The sequence below is a fragment of the Neovison vison genome, chromosome 12, assembly GCF_020171115.1.
Source record: "Neovison vison isolate M4711 chromosome 12, ASM_NN_V1, whole genome shotgun sequence".
Lineage (NCBI taxonomy): Eukaryota > Metazoa > Chordata > Mammalia > Carnivora > Mustelidae > Neogale > Neogale vison.
This window is the reverse complement of record NC_058102.1, coordinates 131,506,502-131,521,523: the sequence shown is the minus strand read 5'-3', so window position 1 is coordinate 131,521,523 and position 15,022 is coordinate 131,506,502. Positions and strand designations below refer to the sequence as shown.

Below are 15,022 nucleotides of genomic sequence, written 5' to 3'. Positions count from 1 at the left end.
ATTATTTTATTTTTCTTGTTTACAATTTATTGAGCTTCTTGTGTCTGTCGACAAGTGGCTATCATCAGCTTTAGAAAATTTTCAGCTAGTATTTCCTCACATATTATCTGTCTTTCAATGCTTCCTTCAGTTCTTCTGGGGATCAATTAAACAAGTGTTAGATGTTATTATTCTGTCCCCCATGGCTCCTAAATTCTGTCTTTTCCTCTTTTTTTTTTTTCCCCAAGTATTCCTCAGCTGCATTTAGATAATTTCTTCTAATATGTGTCTAATAATTTTCTTCTTAGCAGTTTGGGTTTTACATTTTGATTGTTAGAAATTCTTTAGGGTAGTGCACCAAAGTATACATGATTGCTTCTCATAGTTTTCTCTTTATCATGTTTAGGCTTTTTTTCTTCTTCAAATATAGTAAGCAGAGTTGTCTCGTAATCTGTGTCTGGTAATTCCACTTAGGAATTTTTGTAGGTCTGTTTCTCTTTCCTTTCTTTCTTTCTTTCTTTTTTTTTTTTTTTAACCCTGGTGGTTCTAGCTCAGAGGGGGTTTTTGTTTTGTTATTTGAGGTTTGTTGTTGTTTTCTTTGTATATTGGACTATTCTGCCTTTGTTGACCTTCAGAAATTATTACTGGGGATTTTTTGAGATCTAGAATATAGATTCGGATTTATATTTGGATATAAATTACGCATTCCCCTTTACTAGCTCGATTTGTTGTTTCCAGGCTATTATATTTTCAGCCTACAAATCTATGTGAAGTTTGGTCCATAGCCACTTCTTAGAGATTGGTTTCCTTCCCTTTTCCCCCTTTCTTTGCTTAACACCCAGATAGTCTTTAGGTCAGTAGGAGCATTATTTCGAGTTACCCTTATTATTAATGTGGGAGGATCTCCCGATAGATTTGTAACTACACAGGACTTGGGCTTTTCTTCTGCTTGCTGGGTGGAGAAACTCTTAAAATGGAAGGGGCTCATGTTCAGTAGCCTGGACATAGATTATATTATTGATATTAATAGTACTTTGAGATGGGGTTTTCTAGCAGTCAGGCTTACATGTATACGCACTGTGGTTCGGATATAAATTACGCATTCCCCTGTACTAGCTCAATTTGTTAGTACATCGATGGATACCTCATTATAAGATTTGCTACCCATATGTTTATCTTATTAAGATACCTTTATATTGTGTCAACATAGATAAAATAAAATTACCAAGCTATTTGTAGTTTGCTTTTATGGACAGTGTTTCCTAATATAAAAATGTGTAAGCTCATACACACACACACACATACATACATACACATATATACACATGCACACCCCCAACACACACAAAGATGGTAAGTGATTCTACATTTTGCTATTAGCGACTTACCTACAATATATTTATTTTATTCCTCTCCATTTGATAGGTGGGAAATTGGAAATGAGGGCCCCTAGATTCTCTTATGGTAAAATAGTCCATGGTCAAAACACAGGGGTACCCCAGAAATAAAGGACAATGATGGCAAGGATATGTGTACATTTTAAAACTGTGATGTATAGTTTTTTGAAAATATTGCAAGAACTGAAACCTTTGCTGGTCCGAGAGATGCTGAGGGCAAGAAAGTGGTAGTTATTCTCAACGTGCAGGGAAGCACACTTTGTACAAGATGAAATAAGTAGATTGTTCAATGCTTCTCTGTTAATTTCTCTCATTCTCTTCTGGAAAATCCCTACTGTTGTTTTGCAGACAGTTCATCTGAGTGATTATAAACAAGAGGAGACTTTCTGCCTCCTCCTCTACCTGGTCCTGGGAAGTAGTGGTTGCAACACAGATCCAATATGGGAAAATGCAGAAATAAGAGGGGCGATTATATCCCTTATAAAAAATTAGTCACTAGAGTATGTAAACTGAAGGTTTCCCCCACACGTAAACTGTTCACTGTCTTTATGAAAAGTGTTTTTATGTATTACTTTTAAGAACAAAGGTCATTAAGGAAGGAAACTATCTTTAATTGTTGAATTTTCAGTGCCTAGTAAGTACCTGGTAGGAGCTCAAATGTTGTTGAGTCAACACATTGAATAAAGGGAGGCTCCGCCACCTGAACTTGGCCCTGGTCCAAAATGGCTCTTCCCAAAGCTGCACAACTCTGCATGTTCATGTCTGTGCCTCTGCTGTCGAGGAAGAAAATGATTATCTCCTACCTGTCTTCCTTCCTTTCTTTCACCTTCCTCCCTTTTAACACAAAGCGTCAGACATATTTGAAATTTAGAGATCTTATTTCACGTAGCTGCTAAATGTGTAAGCTGGGGCAGTAGGAACAAAAATAGAGTAATCCTGGACTTTAGTAGGAATTTGGGAAACCTCTTCGGAAAGTACACTGGTCAGGTGGTCAAGTTAAATGAGAAGTTAGAAAAAAAATCCAACTTCACTTTTAAAGTTCCAGAAAACCATTTTCACAGTAATCTAAAGTGAAAGAAATTTGATTGGATTAAGTAGGCACTGTCAGAAATCCAATTTTTTGGAGTTGGTTTTAAGACTAAATGGCATGAAGTTACTTTGGCAGTCAAGAAAATAAATGCAATTTTAAAGAGTTTCTGGAAGTGTTCTAAAACCTTTAAGAAATATGAAATTTAGGGTCTCAGACAGTTTAATTAGAGATAGAGCTATAAAGGTGAAAAAGTCAAGGAAAGTACATGACCGGATTAGTAATGTTCTAGGCTGTCCTCTGGAAAAACTTGTCTACAGAAAATGTTGCAGAGGTGACCCTGTAATTAGGTGATTCGAGCTGTCTTTTCCCAGCTGCTGCATGACTTAAGAGCTTGATCACAGACACCATCTGGCTGCATAGTCCCATTTTTTTCTCCTCATTGCTCTCCACCTAGTCTACATTCAAAATACGTGATTCATAGACACAGTTATTAAGTTAATTGTGATAGTTCTGGTCCCTGCTTTCGAAGTCTAACATAATTTTCCAAACAGAAATATTTGCCTAGAAATGCTACGTACATTAAATCTAGAAATAATGTTTCCTGTTATTAATTCATTCACTTAGCAAATGTATGTTGAGTCACTGCCACAAGCAAGTCCCTAATCTCATTGCTGGGAAGGGAGCAGTAGGGCCTCTAACCTGGTTTTCTTCAGGTAGGTGTTCCCACGTCACTTGTTAGAGAGGACTTGCCTGACCATGTCAGGGCGTCTCTGTGGCTCAGTAGGTTAAGTAGGTCTGCCTTTGGCTCAGGTCGTGATCCCAGGGTCCTGGGATGGGACCCCATGTCGGGCTCCCTGTTTAGCAGAGAGCCTGCTTCTCCCTCTTCCTGCATGTGCTCCCTCTCTCTGAAATAAATAAATAAAATCTTTTTAAGAAAGAAAAAGAAAATAGTCTTATCTCCCTGCCTTTTGCTCTTTCCCCCTTCCCCCTTCCCCCCTTCCTATTCTGCTTATTATTCTCCCTGGTGCTTATCACCTCCTCTCCTACTGCTTATCGCTTGTTGAACATCTTCTTCCTCAGTTGGAATATAGAACAGGAACTTTATTTTATTGGCCTAAAACCCAGAACAGTTCCTGGCATGTGTACATTTAACAAACATCTCTGTAAGGTGAGGGCCCTGATTTCAAGAAGCCCCCACTCTGACGGAGGTGGAAAGTGTAGAAGAATCACATATGTGCAGCCAGACCACAGCACCAGGAATCCTCTCCGGAGCGCCTGGGAAGGGGTCTCTGGAATGTTCTTTGTGCTCTTGACAGATGATGAGGATTTCATCAAAAGGAAGGAGGGACACCTGGGTGGCTCAGTAGGTTAAGTGTCTGCCTTCGGCTTGGGTCATGATCCCAGCCAGGGTTCTGGGATCGAGTCCTGCATCCGGAATCTGGTTCTCCCTCTGCCTGCTACTCCTCCTGCTTGTGCTCTCTCTCTTTCTTTGTCAAGTGAGTAAATATAAATCTTTTTTTAAAAAAAAAGGAAAACCAGTGTTCTAGAATAGATTTCAGAGATATGGAAGTTATATTTGCCCAGACTTGCTGGTAGGGCTTGGGAATGGTTTTTCTGTCACCAACTCAGGATGTTTGTGAATTTATACTTAGGTTTTCTGGCAGGAGTGAATAGATAGATGGAGAGGCCGTTAACCGTGGGATTCTGGAGGAGAAACATATCCACCTCCTTCTCCTGGGGAGATGGGATTAGTTTGGGAGAAGTTGCATTTCAGATGCCTGTAGAATGTTCAGTACCTAGTTAAAAACTTGGATGTATTAGCTATGCTGTAGCTAAGTCCTGTTAGACATAAAGGAAACCATGCCCAGAGAGCATGAAAACACAGATTAAAGATAGGACCCTAGGGAAGGTAACATCTAAGAAGGTCAGAGAAAGAAGAATCAGAAAGGAAATCTGAGAATAAGATTTGGAAGGTATGGAGACAACCAGGAGGAGTTGATGACTTGCTAAGTGAGGGGCGATCATTTTGGGGGGGGGGTGACTTACCATTTGTCATAGAAATTTCACTTGGATTGGGACTAAAAAAGGGTAATGATAGAGCTAATTTGACCAGTAGCAAATTGGTTAAGTTACTGAGAATAACATCGGTACAGTGAGCAGAGGGGATCCGGAAACTAAGTGTCATTCGGTTGGAGCACACGTTAGAGCAGCGAAACCAGATGAGGATGGGAATGGGGTGGGTGGGAAGTTTCACGCTGGGAGGGGCTGCTTGCTAGTGTCTGACAGTCCCTCAACTTAGAAGTCAAGAAATGAGTGTATAGACTATTCTTCAAGAAGTGTGAAAAGGAAGGAAAGGAGAATAAGAAATGGTAGCTACGTGGAAGGACAGGGAGACGTTTTGCTGTTCTTTTAAGTTCGGGAAGCTTTGGTCTGTCTCTCAGAACAGGTATGTCTGTCCAGGGGAGAGAAGAACAGAGGTTGACTGAAGTTTTGCACATGAGAGGGGACTGGGAAGGAAACAGGGTCTTGAAGAAGGCTGGTAACAATCCTTACTTGAGGTAGAACAAGAGGAAGCAAGGATGGGCAGAGAGAGAGATACAGCCACTGAGGTACAGTGACGCGAGAGACAAGGCTATCCAGATAGTGTGAGGAAATCAAGGTGGCTTCAAGAAGATCATTAGAATTTGAAACAGAACCTTGAGAGAATGGGGATTAAAACATAAGCAAGAGACGTTAGTGAGCAGTATCAAGAACTTAGCCGAACTTGGGAACTGTAAATCAGTGGGTTAGAGGTTATGCAGTTTTATTCAACTGAGATACCAGGACAAGAAGAGGCACAGAGTAGGCATGTGGATGGAATTCTCCATAGTTGGAGGCTGGCAAACTGAATGCTTGGAAAGGTCGAGGGAGGAAAGAGGCTGAGGTTGCTGGTGGATCTTGTTGAAATACTGAGCTATGGGTGATCTCAGTAAGAAAGAAAGTGATTTCTGGAGGGAGACTGCTAGGCTTAAAGAATAGGGAGGCTAAAGGAGATGGAAGGTCTTGAGAGCAAGTTGAAATAGTTCAGGGGTCCAGCAACGGTAGGGTCAGAGACGGGAGGATGTTTGCTTGTGGTTAGGACACCGTAACAAACGTCCTGGGTTTGCAGAGGAGTTAAAATCCAGCACAACAGGAATGGCAGGGCTGTGAATCCAAACGTGAGACGTACTTTGTGAAATTCCTGAAACTTTAGAGGAAGAGAAAAAAAAAATGATGCTGCATAAGCTTCAAGTACTCCAGAAGGCACATCCCAGGACTGTTCTGTTCATTGCAGGATAATTGGACCCAGGCACATTTAGGAGCTCAGTAAATATTTGTTGAACGAATAACACTCTGCCAGTGTCTTTCTTGCCCGACTAGAGTATCATGCCAGAATATTTTGATTCATGTCTGACACCTAGTGGTATTTTACTCAAACTACTATTAAGTGGCCCCATTTCCCTTCTTTTTCAGGGAGACTACAGATCAGTTGCAGCACAGTAGCTTTGGTTCCTAAAACAAATTTCCAGCTTGGTTTTGGGCAGTTTTACCATTGACATTTTCCAAGGCTGTAATTTGAATAAGTCGGCAGTAAATATTTATTGATCATCTACTACGTGCCAGGTGCTGTTCTGTGTGCTGAAGTTTTTCATGGAGTGTACGTTCTCCTGCCTGTGTGACCTCACTGAATTTGAACATGTAGGCAGAGCATTCCACTGGGAATGGTTAACTTGATGGGAAACTTAATTTAGGGTTTTGTTGTGCTTTCACAAGTGAAGCCTTTCTAAATTTAATTCATAACTTTTGGTGCTGTCATTTCTACATCATGACCTGTTGCTTTTCATTAATGTTAAGTAGGCATTCAGGAAGAGGAAGATAGAAGGCAAGATTATGTTTGTTTATTCAGTTTATTCTTTTTTTTAACTCAAAATTTTATTTTATTTTATCTTATTAACATAGAATGTATTATTTCTTTCAGGGGCACAGGTCTGTGAATCATCAGGCTTACACAGTTCACAGCACTCACCATAGCACATACCCTCCCCTGTGTCCATCCCCTGGCCACCCTGTCCCCTCCCATGCCCCCAACAACCCTCAGTTTGTTTCCTGAGATGAAGAGTCTCTTATGGTTTGTCTCCCTCTCTGGTTTCATCTTGTTTCATTTTTTTCTTCTCTTCCCCTATGATCCTCTGCCTTGTTTCTTAAATTCCACAAAAAATGAAATCTTGCCATTTGCAGTGACGTGGATGAAACTAGACAGAGGGTATTATGCTGCACAAAATAAGTCAGTTAGAGAAAGACAGTTATCATATGATCTCACTGGTATGTGGAATGTCGGTTTATTCTCATCCGCTGTGGAGAAAACCACATACTATGGAGAACTATGGGAGTGTTCTGTTATCTTTCCTTAAGAAAGAGTGAAGTTCCTCTCTCTTGGTGATACATAGTGAAGTACCTGGAGTATTTACAGATGTCCCTGCTCTCTCTCTCTCAAATAAATAAATAAACCTTAAAAGGGGGGCTTGGTGTGCGTGGGCGGTGCAGTCAGTTAAGCATCAGGCCCAGATCTGATCTCCGGGTCATGAGATCAAGTCCCATGTCGGGCTCTACACACAGCATGGGATCTCTCTGAGTTTCTGTCTCTCTTTTCCTCTTCCACTTCCCCTCACCCCACACTCTCTCTCTCTAATAAACAGAGAAATGTTAAAGTATTTTGAATGAATTGACGTGATATCTGGGATTTGCTTTAAAACACTTTGTGGGGGGCACCTGGGTGGCTCAGTGGGTCAAGCCTCTGCCTTTGGCTCAGGTCATGATCTCAGGTCCTGGGATCGAGCCCCGCATTGGGCTCTCTGCTCAGCAGGGGCCCTGCTCCCCCGCCCCCTGCCTGCCTCTCTGCCTACTTGTGATATCTCTCTCTGTGTCTAATAAATAAATAAAGTCTTTAGGAAAAAAAAAAGAAAAGAAAAGAAAACACTTTAGGGGGAAAAAGTGAGGAGGAGTGAAACAAGATTGACAAAATTTGATTATTTAAGTTATCTTCATGGGGATTAATTCTGTTTTGTCTAATTTTGTGTATACCAGACATTTTCCATAATAAAAAGCAAGCAGAAATAATTAGCTGGGTGTGGGTTGAAAGAAAGTTTATCATGATTAAGTGAGAATATGATCTGCTTTTTAATATTTAACAGATTTTTTAAATTTCATTTTGTTCCATCTGATATTACTTAAAGACCAGGTTGAGTAGAGAATATGTGTTTGCTTCTAATAGACAGAATCTGACCGAGATCCAACATCCAACAGGCGGCATTCTACAATGTCCAGAGGCTTTTGGAATTTGGGGTTTGAAGCTCATAATTGTTGGAGCTGTAGATTAGAGGCTCGGGAGATGTAATTTTAAAGTGTTAGTCATCACGCAGGAAGTGAGAGCATCTTTATTAGGAATTTGGGAATACCTAGATTTAATAAACTGGCATATATTTATTTTTTTTTTTAATTAGACCTTCTGCCATAACCAAAGGAAATGGAGTACCCAATAATCTGCATAGCAGTCTTCTTAAATTGGACGCTGCTTCATAACGATATATATGGATTTTTGGTTGTTAGTGTGTCTCTGTTAAGCTCTTAGGATAATTTTGTACGCCCTCAGCAAATCAAACCCCCAAAATGAAGATTAGAAGTCTGTTTTCAACAATTAAAAAACAGTTATGAAATATTTCAGGCAAACAAAATATAGGGGAAAGTATGTCTTCCAAATACTTGCCACCTATCTTTATCATGTTAATATTTTACATCTTTTCCCCCCAGTCCTAACCCCCCACGTTCCCCCACACCTGAGACATAAATGATTATAAGTATGGATAAGGCCATTTTATACCACTCCTTTCCCAAAGTTAATCACTGGCCCGAGTTTGGTGTTTCTCTCTCCCCATTTATTTTCTGCCTTAAAAGATTCTTAATTCCTGGGGCGCCTGGGTGGCTCAGTGGGTTAAAGCCTTGGCCTTTGGCTCGGGTCATGATCTCAGGGTCCTGGGATCGAGCCCCACATCGGGCTCTCTGCTCAGCAGGGAACATGCTTCCCCCTCTCTCTCTGCCTCTCTGCCTACTTGTGGTCTCTGTCTGTCAAATAAATAAATAAAATCTTTTAAAAAAAAAAAAAGATTCTTAATTCCTAACTTTTGGTCAATAAATTCTTATTTGTGCCCTAATTTTTTCCCCCCTGTGGCAATCTGTTACCCATCAAAAAGAAGTTGAGGTCATTTTTCATTATTTAGATTTAACTTTGATATCGATTTCAATCTACATTGTGGTTTCACTTATATTTGGTCTGAAAACTAAACATCAATTTCAATAAGCTATTTAATTGATTTTCTTTAAATAATTAACGCTTGGAGCTTTAATGCTCTATTATGTGAAATATCACTTTAGTTTTCCACTTTTGTGAAGAGTGTCCTTCTTCCAAGGCTTATATAACTTTGATCTGAAGCACAGTTTAATTTCAGTGGTTTTCTCGTACATAGATTTTTTTTTTTAACAACGAAGAAATCAATTAAAAGAATACCTTAAAAAGTTAACTGTCATTATGAAAGAGAAGATTGGTTCCATTTTAAAAAAATTGTCCAGTAGCATCTTCAAGAGTTCAGAAGAATTTAAAAAGCTTTATCTCAGTGACAGCCATTATTTTCTGTTCCTTTGTTTTTGTTTAAAACATGGGATGGAATTTATTTATATAAGCTATCTATTTTTTCCACTCTGTTAAGAAATATTTTCCTCTTGTCCCCAGAACTGTAGGATTCTCTGACTTATACCTACCTATTTCTCTGTGGGTATTCATTATAGGGTCCTCTTTATAAGTGGCATATTTCAAAACTATCCCCTCCTCATTTTTTTTTTTTTAAAGATTTCATTTGTTAGAGAGAGAGAGAGAGCACAAGCACAAGTTCAAGGAGGGGCAAAAGGGAGAGGGAGAAGCAGGCCCCATGCCAGGGTGCAGGCCTGGATCCCAGGACCCTGGGATCGTGATCCAAGCCAAAGGCAGACGCTTAACTGATTGAGCCACCCCCTGCCCCGAAATTGTCACTTCTTAAAATAATCCATTTGCTTGAGTCTGTTTGCTTTTATTCTAAGTTTAGATTTTGAAATAATTTAAATATTGCAGATGATTTTTGGCATTAGTATTCTCTATAAAAAGAGGGTCATACAGATTTAAATAATTTTTCTTCACTGATAGCCTATCGGCCGTCTGGTTTTGATACCAGTTTCTTTGAAAACAGGTTATGTAATTCATACCAGAGTTACTGGAATTAGTTTAGTACAGTTTCTTACTTTTGTCCACCTTCTTCTCTTTAGAGCTCTTTAGTCTTGATTTATATTCCTCAATTTCCTCACATTATGACAGTTACATTTGTAGAGATAATCCTTCAACCAGTATTTGATTAAGCATTTGCAGAGTAACATGCACTGGGCCTCATTTATCCCTGATCCGTATGTAAACCTTCTAAAGGTTTATTATCAGACGAGCACAGTAATAATGCTTATTAAATACCTTCTTGTATTAGACATTATATAAGCATTTTAATGGATTATCTCTTTTAATCCTCACAACAACCTTGCCAGGTGGGACTGTATTACCATCATCCTCATTTTCCAGAGGAGTTAACTGGAACAAGTAATCATTTTTCTAAAATCACTCGGAGGTAAGGTTACAGATAAAATACAGGATGCCCAATTAAACTGAATTTCTGAGAGACAACTAATTTTTGCAACATTTGATAACCCTCCCTGGAAAATAAATGGCAAAGCTAGGATTTTAAACCATGTAATCTGTATAAAAGGCACAAGCTGTTAGTTACTGCATTATCCTGGATATTGATAGAAGTCACATCTCCCTGGATATTTATCCAGTATTTGGGTGGCAACTACTACCTACACGTTACTTATTTGTTTATTTGCTTTTCACACATTATTTTTCTCCCAGCTGATTTTATTTACCATAATGTAAAAGTATGTGCTCCCCCCCCATCAATTTCAAAGTAATATTCAACTTCAAGTAAATTCATATAAGCCATCTTGGTCTTCTTGTTTAAGTCTTTACTGATTGCATGTTAAGTAGCTTAAAATGGGATATTTTCTGTACATGGCCATTTTAGCTGCCATCATTTAACCATTTAGATTATTCAGATTGTTGTCTTTACTCCTTTTCTCAAATGTAGAAAGATTTATGTGTGTTTGCTAAAAAGACACATTTTCCTTTTCTTTTGACAAGGTCAAGGAAATGACACTTAAATAAGGTGTTAACAGTTATTTGTATTACGTCCTCTGTGTTCTTCTTTGAATCACTCCTAGGTGTTCTTAAAAAAATGAGATATTATAAAACACAGATGTAGAATTAAAAGAGACTTTTTATTAAGAATTGCCAGGGAAGTTATCTGGCCCTGCCAGATGATAATATAGGGAAGTAAGGAATCATTTTTCCTTGTGAATTACCACAGTTCAGGATCAGACTTTTTTAATTTTACCACATCCGGAAATTTATTGACTTAAAAAATTAAAGACAGAAGAGGTGGAATAACACAATCTTAAATTTTTTTTTTTAATTTTCAGTTCTGGTAGACTATATTAAAAAGAAGACACTTTTAAAAATTATCCTTTTTTTAAATTAAAAAATTTTTAATTGAAGTATAGCTAACAGAATATTGTATTAGTTTCAAGTGTATGGCATAGTGTTTTGACATTTCTATACATTACAAAATGCTCGCCATAATAAGTGTGGTCACCATCTGTCACCACATGAGTTATGACAATATTATTGACTACATTTTCTGTGCTGCATTTTTCCATCGCCATGATTTACTTTATTACTGGAAGGTTCTACCTCTTAATCCTCTTCACCCATTTCACCCATCCCCAAACTCCCTCCCCTCTGGCAACAACCAGTTTATCTCTGAATTCTATGTTTTTTTGTTTGTGTGTTGTTATTTGGATTCCACAAATAAATGAAACCATGTGGTATATGTCTTTCTCTGTGTGACTTACAAAGAGAAGACGCTCTTTTTTTTAAACTTTTTTATTTAAATTCAGTGCAGGTCACGTATACTGTGTTAGTTCCAGAGGTAGGATTTAGTGATTCTTCAGTTGCATAGAAGAGCCAGTACTCATTCCTTCAAGGGCCTCCTCAATGCCCTTCTACCAGTTACCCCATTCCTCCAGCCACCTCCCCTCCAACAACCCTTAGTTTGTTTCCTGTAGTTAAGAGTCTCTTATGGTTTGTCTCCCTCTCTGTTTTCATCTTATTTTATTTTTCCTTCCCTTCCCCTATGTTCATCTGTTCTGTTTCTTAAATTCCACATATGAGTGAAATCATATATTTGTCTTTCTCTGACTGACTTACTTTTATGCTTCGCATAATACTCTCTAGTACCTTCCGTGTCATTGCAAATGGCAAAATTTCATTCTTTTGATGGTTGAGTAAAAGATTCCATTGTATATATACACTACATCCTCTTTATCCACTCATCCATCAGTGGACATCTGAGTTCTTTCCATATTTTAGCTGTTGTGGCCTTTGCTGCTATAAACCTTGGAGTGCATGTGCCCTTTCAAATCACTATGTTTGTTTCTTTTGGGTAATACCTAGTAGTGCAATTGCTGGGTCTTTTGGTAGCTCTATTTTTAACTTTTTTGGGAACCTCCATGCTGTTTTCCAGACTGGCTGCACCAGCTTGCATTCCCACCAGCAGTGTAAGAGGGTTCTCCTTAAGAAAAGACACGCCTTAAAATTAATGAGCCAAGCATTTAACTCAAGACAGTCAAGGAATATGAAAATTAAAAAGAAGTAGTTAAGGGATACCAATTTTGTGTTGTCCAGAGGAATTGGATAATATCTAGGCAGGAATAGTAAGTCAGAGTTTAGAGAAAGTTCCGAGAGGAAAGTGACAACAAGAATCAAAATTATAATTCTCAGCAGATGTGATAGTTCTTGCTGAAAGATTGGCCCCTATTTTAATCTGTTCCACCTTCAAATGTTTTCACGTGTAGTGTATTGAAAGATTTGTCAATGGTACAGTGTCTCTGATTTTATAATGGCAATCATTGTGGAATTAATATTTCTTTTATAGAAATTAAAACAATTATTTTGGACTATGTCTATTTTGCATAAGTGAAATTTTCTATCAGAATTTTCAGAATTGACTGCATTGCCACCCAGCCAACTTCTAACTTTTTTTATAGACTTCATTAATGTAATTTACTTTTAATATTTTCAAATATAAGTACAGTATAATCATCTTCCAGACATAGTAGACAAAAGACATTAATGAGGAAAGTGTTTCTTCTCTTTTATTATATAAATCTATTATTATCTAAATCCATGGAAGCAATGACTTGATTCAACGAAACTTACTAAACCTTCAGATCTCTAGCTACGAAAAAAATAGATGATTTTCTTTAAATGCCAACTCTTGTAAATGTTGAGTTGGCTACAGAGAAACCTATCCTGATTACCAAAAGTAATTGCGTTTTAAGCAACTGATATTGAAAAGAAACTTTTTTCCATTCAGAGTAATTATAAGTGACTGTCTACTTCTATTCAGTAAAGCTTGACAAATAGAGTAAGTAGTTAAATTATTTTGACATAACTGGGAACCCCATGTTTGGATTCAGACCTGGGTTCAAATGCGACTCTGCCTTTTTCCTAAGTTACTTAGTCTGTCTCCTCCTACTTACAGTGTTAATCTTAGGATCCTGTTGCCCACCCTGAAGCTTGTTATGAGAATTAAACTAAATAACAAATGTATTCATTCATTGAATATTTATTGAATGCCTGTTCTGTGCTAGGCATCACTCTAGGTACTGTGGGTATCAGAGAACACGACAGAAATCCCTGCTCTTCATTTTAATGGGCAGGACAAACAACCAAAATGCAGGCAAATAAAAAGGCAATTTTAAGTAGTGAGTGATACATTCTATGAAAAAAAATAAATCCTGGCACATACAAGAAGTTTCTCCCAGCATTTCGTTATAATTTTCGAAGTACAGCAAAGTCCTTGTCCATCTTGGTTCAGCAATTAACATGTTACTCTCTTTGCTTTATCTATCTGTCCGTGTGTGTGTGGGGGGGGGGGTGTGTGTGTATCCGGGGGTCTCTTGGTTTATTTTTTTCCCTCCAACCATTTGAAAATTAAGTTGCAGGTATAATTATAATTATAGAAATATAATAATATAATACAGTAATATAATGATAACAATTAGTCCCTAATTTAACAAACATCTCTTAAGAATTAGGACATTCTTCTTTATAATAAGTAGGGATTTAATGAATATCAGTTCTCTTTTCCTCCAAAGCTTCATGGAGAAAGCAGTCATGGCTCTCTGTCATAGCTAATCCGAAATGACAAAAGGATTTGTAGTATTTTCATGTCATCCAAATATAGAAGGCCCTATAAAGTTTCTTTGGGAAGATATCTGATACATATTTACAGTTTTTTAAATTGGATAATAGATACTTTGCATGTGTGTTTTTATTACCTTACAAGTTTTTAATTCTTAAAGATTTAAAATAGGGCACTAGTTTTCATTTAAGCACCATGAAGAGTGGAAATGTACATTGACTGAGGAATTATAACTGACGTAATCAGTTACATACTGTGCTGAGTACTTTCACATGGTATCTTATTTAGTCTTCAGAGAAACTCAAGGATGTAAAAATATAGAATACTTATCTCTTAATATTATAGTAGAAAAAATAGTAGTAAAGTAAAAATGTTTACTTACTTGCACCTGGACTGTCAAGTGGGGAAGCAAGGATTTGGATCTGTATCTACTGGCTTCTGAAAACAAGCAATTTGGGGTGTCTGGAAGGCTCAGTTAAGCGTCCTCCTCTTGATCTCAGCTCAGATCTTGATGTCAGGGTCATCAGTTCAAGCCCTGTGTTGGGCTCCACACCCAGCATGAAGCCTTGTTAAACACACACACACACACACACACACCAAAAACTTAAGCAATTTCCACTATGTCCTGTTGCATTGTAAGTGATTGAGTTAGTCATTCGCTTCTTTAGAGGACTGCTTTCAGAGTAAATAGTTTGTAAAGTAAACAAGTATGCAAAAGAGTAAGTATGTAAAAGGAGTGACTGATGTGTATTCCTTTTTAAAGAAATTTCTTTGGAGCCACCTCTGTGATACACCATGTTTCTGCCTAGCATTGCAGTTTAATGAGTATTATTCTGTTACTCCCTATATATCTGCTTTCTCAGTCATGTTCTTTACGTCAGGGCTGTGGTTCAGTGGTTCCCAAACCCGAATGCTCTTCACAGTCACCTAAGTTTCTGATCCCGTAGAGCTCAGATGGAGTCCCTGAATCAGCATTTGTAACACATTCCCTGGTTATGTCATTGCTGCTGCTCTGGGGACCACACACTGAGAACCACTGTCTGCCTCTGCTCTTCTCCTACCGCAATCCTCATCTTGGTGCTTATCGCTTAGCTTAAATGCCCTCTCATCTGGGCATCCTTGACGTCTCATCCTTGACTTCTGTTTTACTGAAACTGTTGGTTGTTCTCACATGTCACTGTATGTAAGAATCACCTGGGAGACCTGTT

The 15,022-nt window shown here is 38.2% G+C and overlaps 1 protein-coding gene across 1 annotated transcript in view; it reads left to right on the top strand.

Moving 5' to 3' along the window:
* Positions 1 to 15,022, top strand: part of ARHGAP21 (Rho GTPase activating protein 21) — a 135,327-nt gene that overhangs the window by 68,390 nt on the left and 51,915 nt on the right.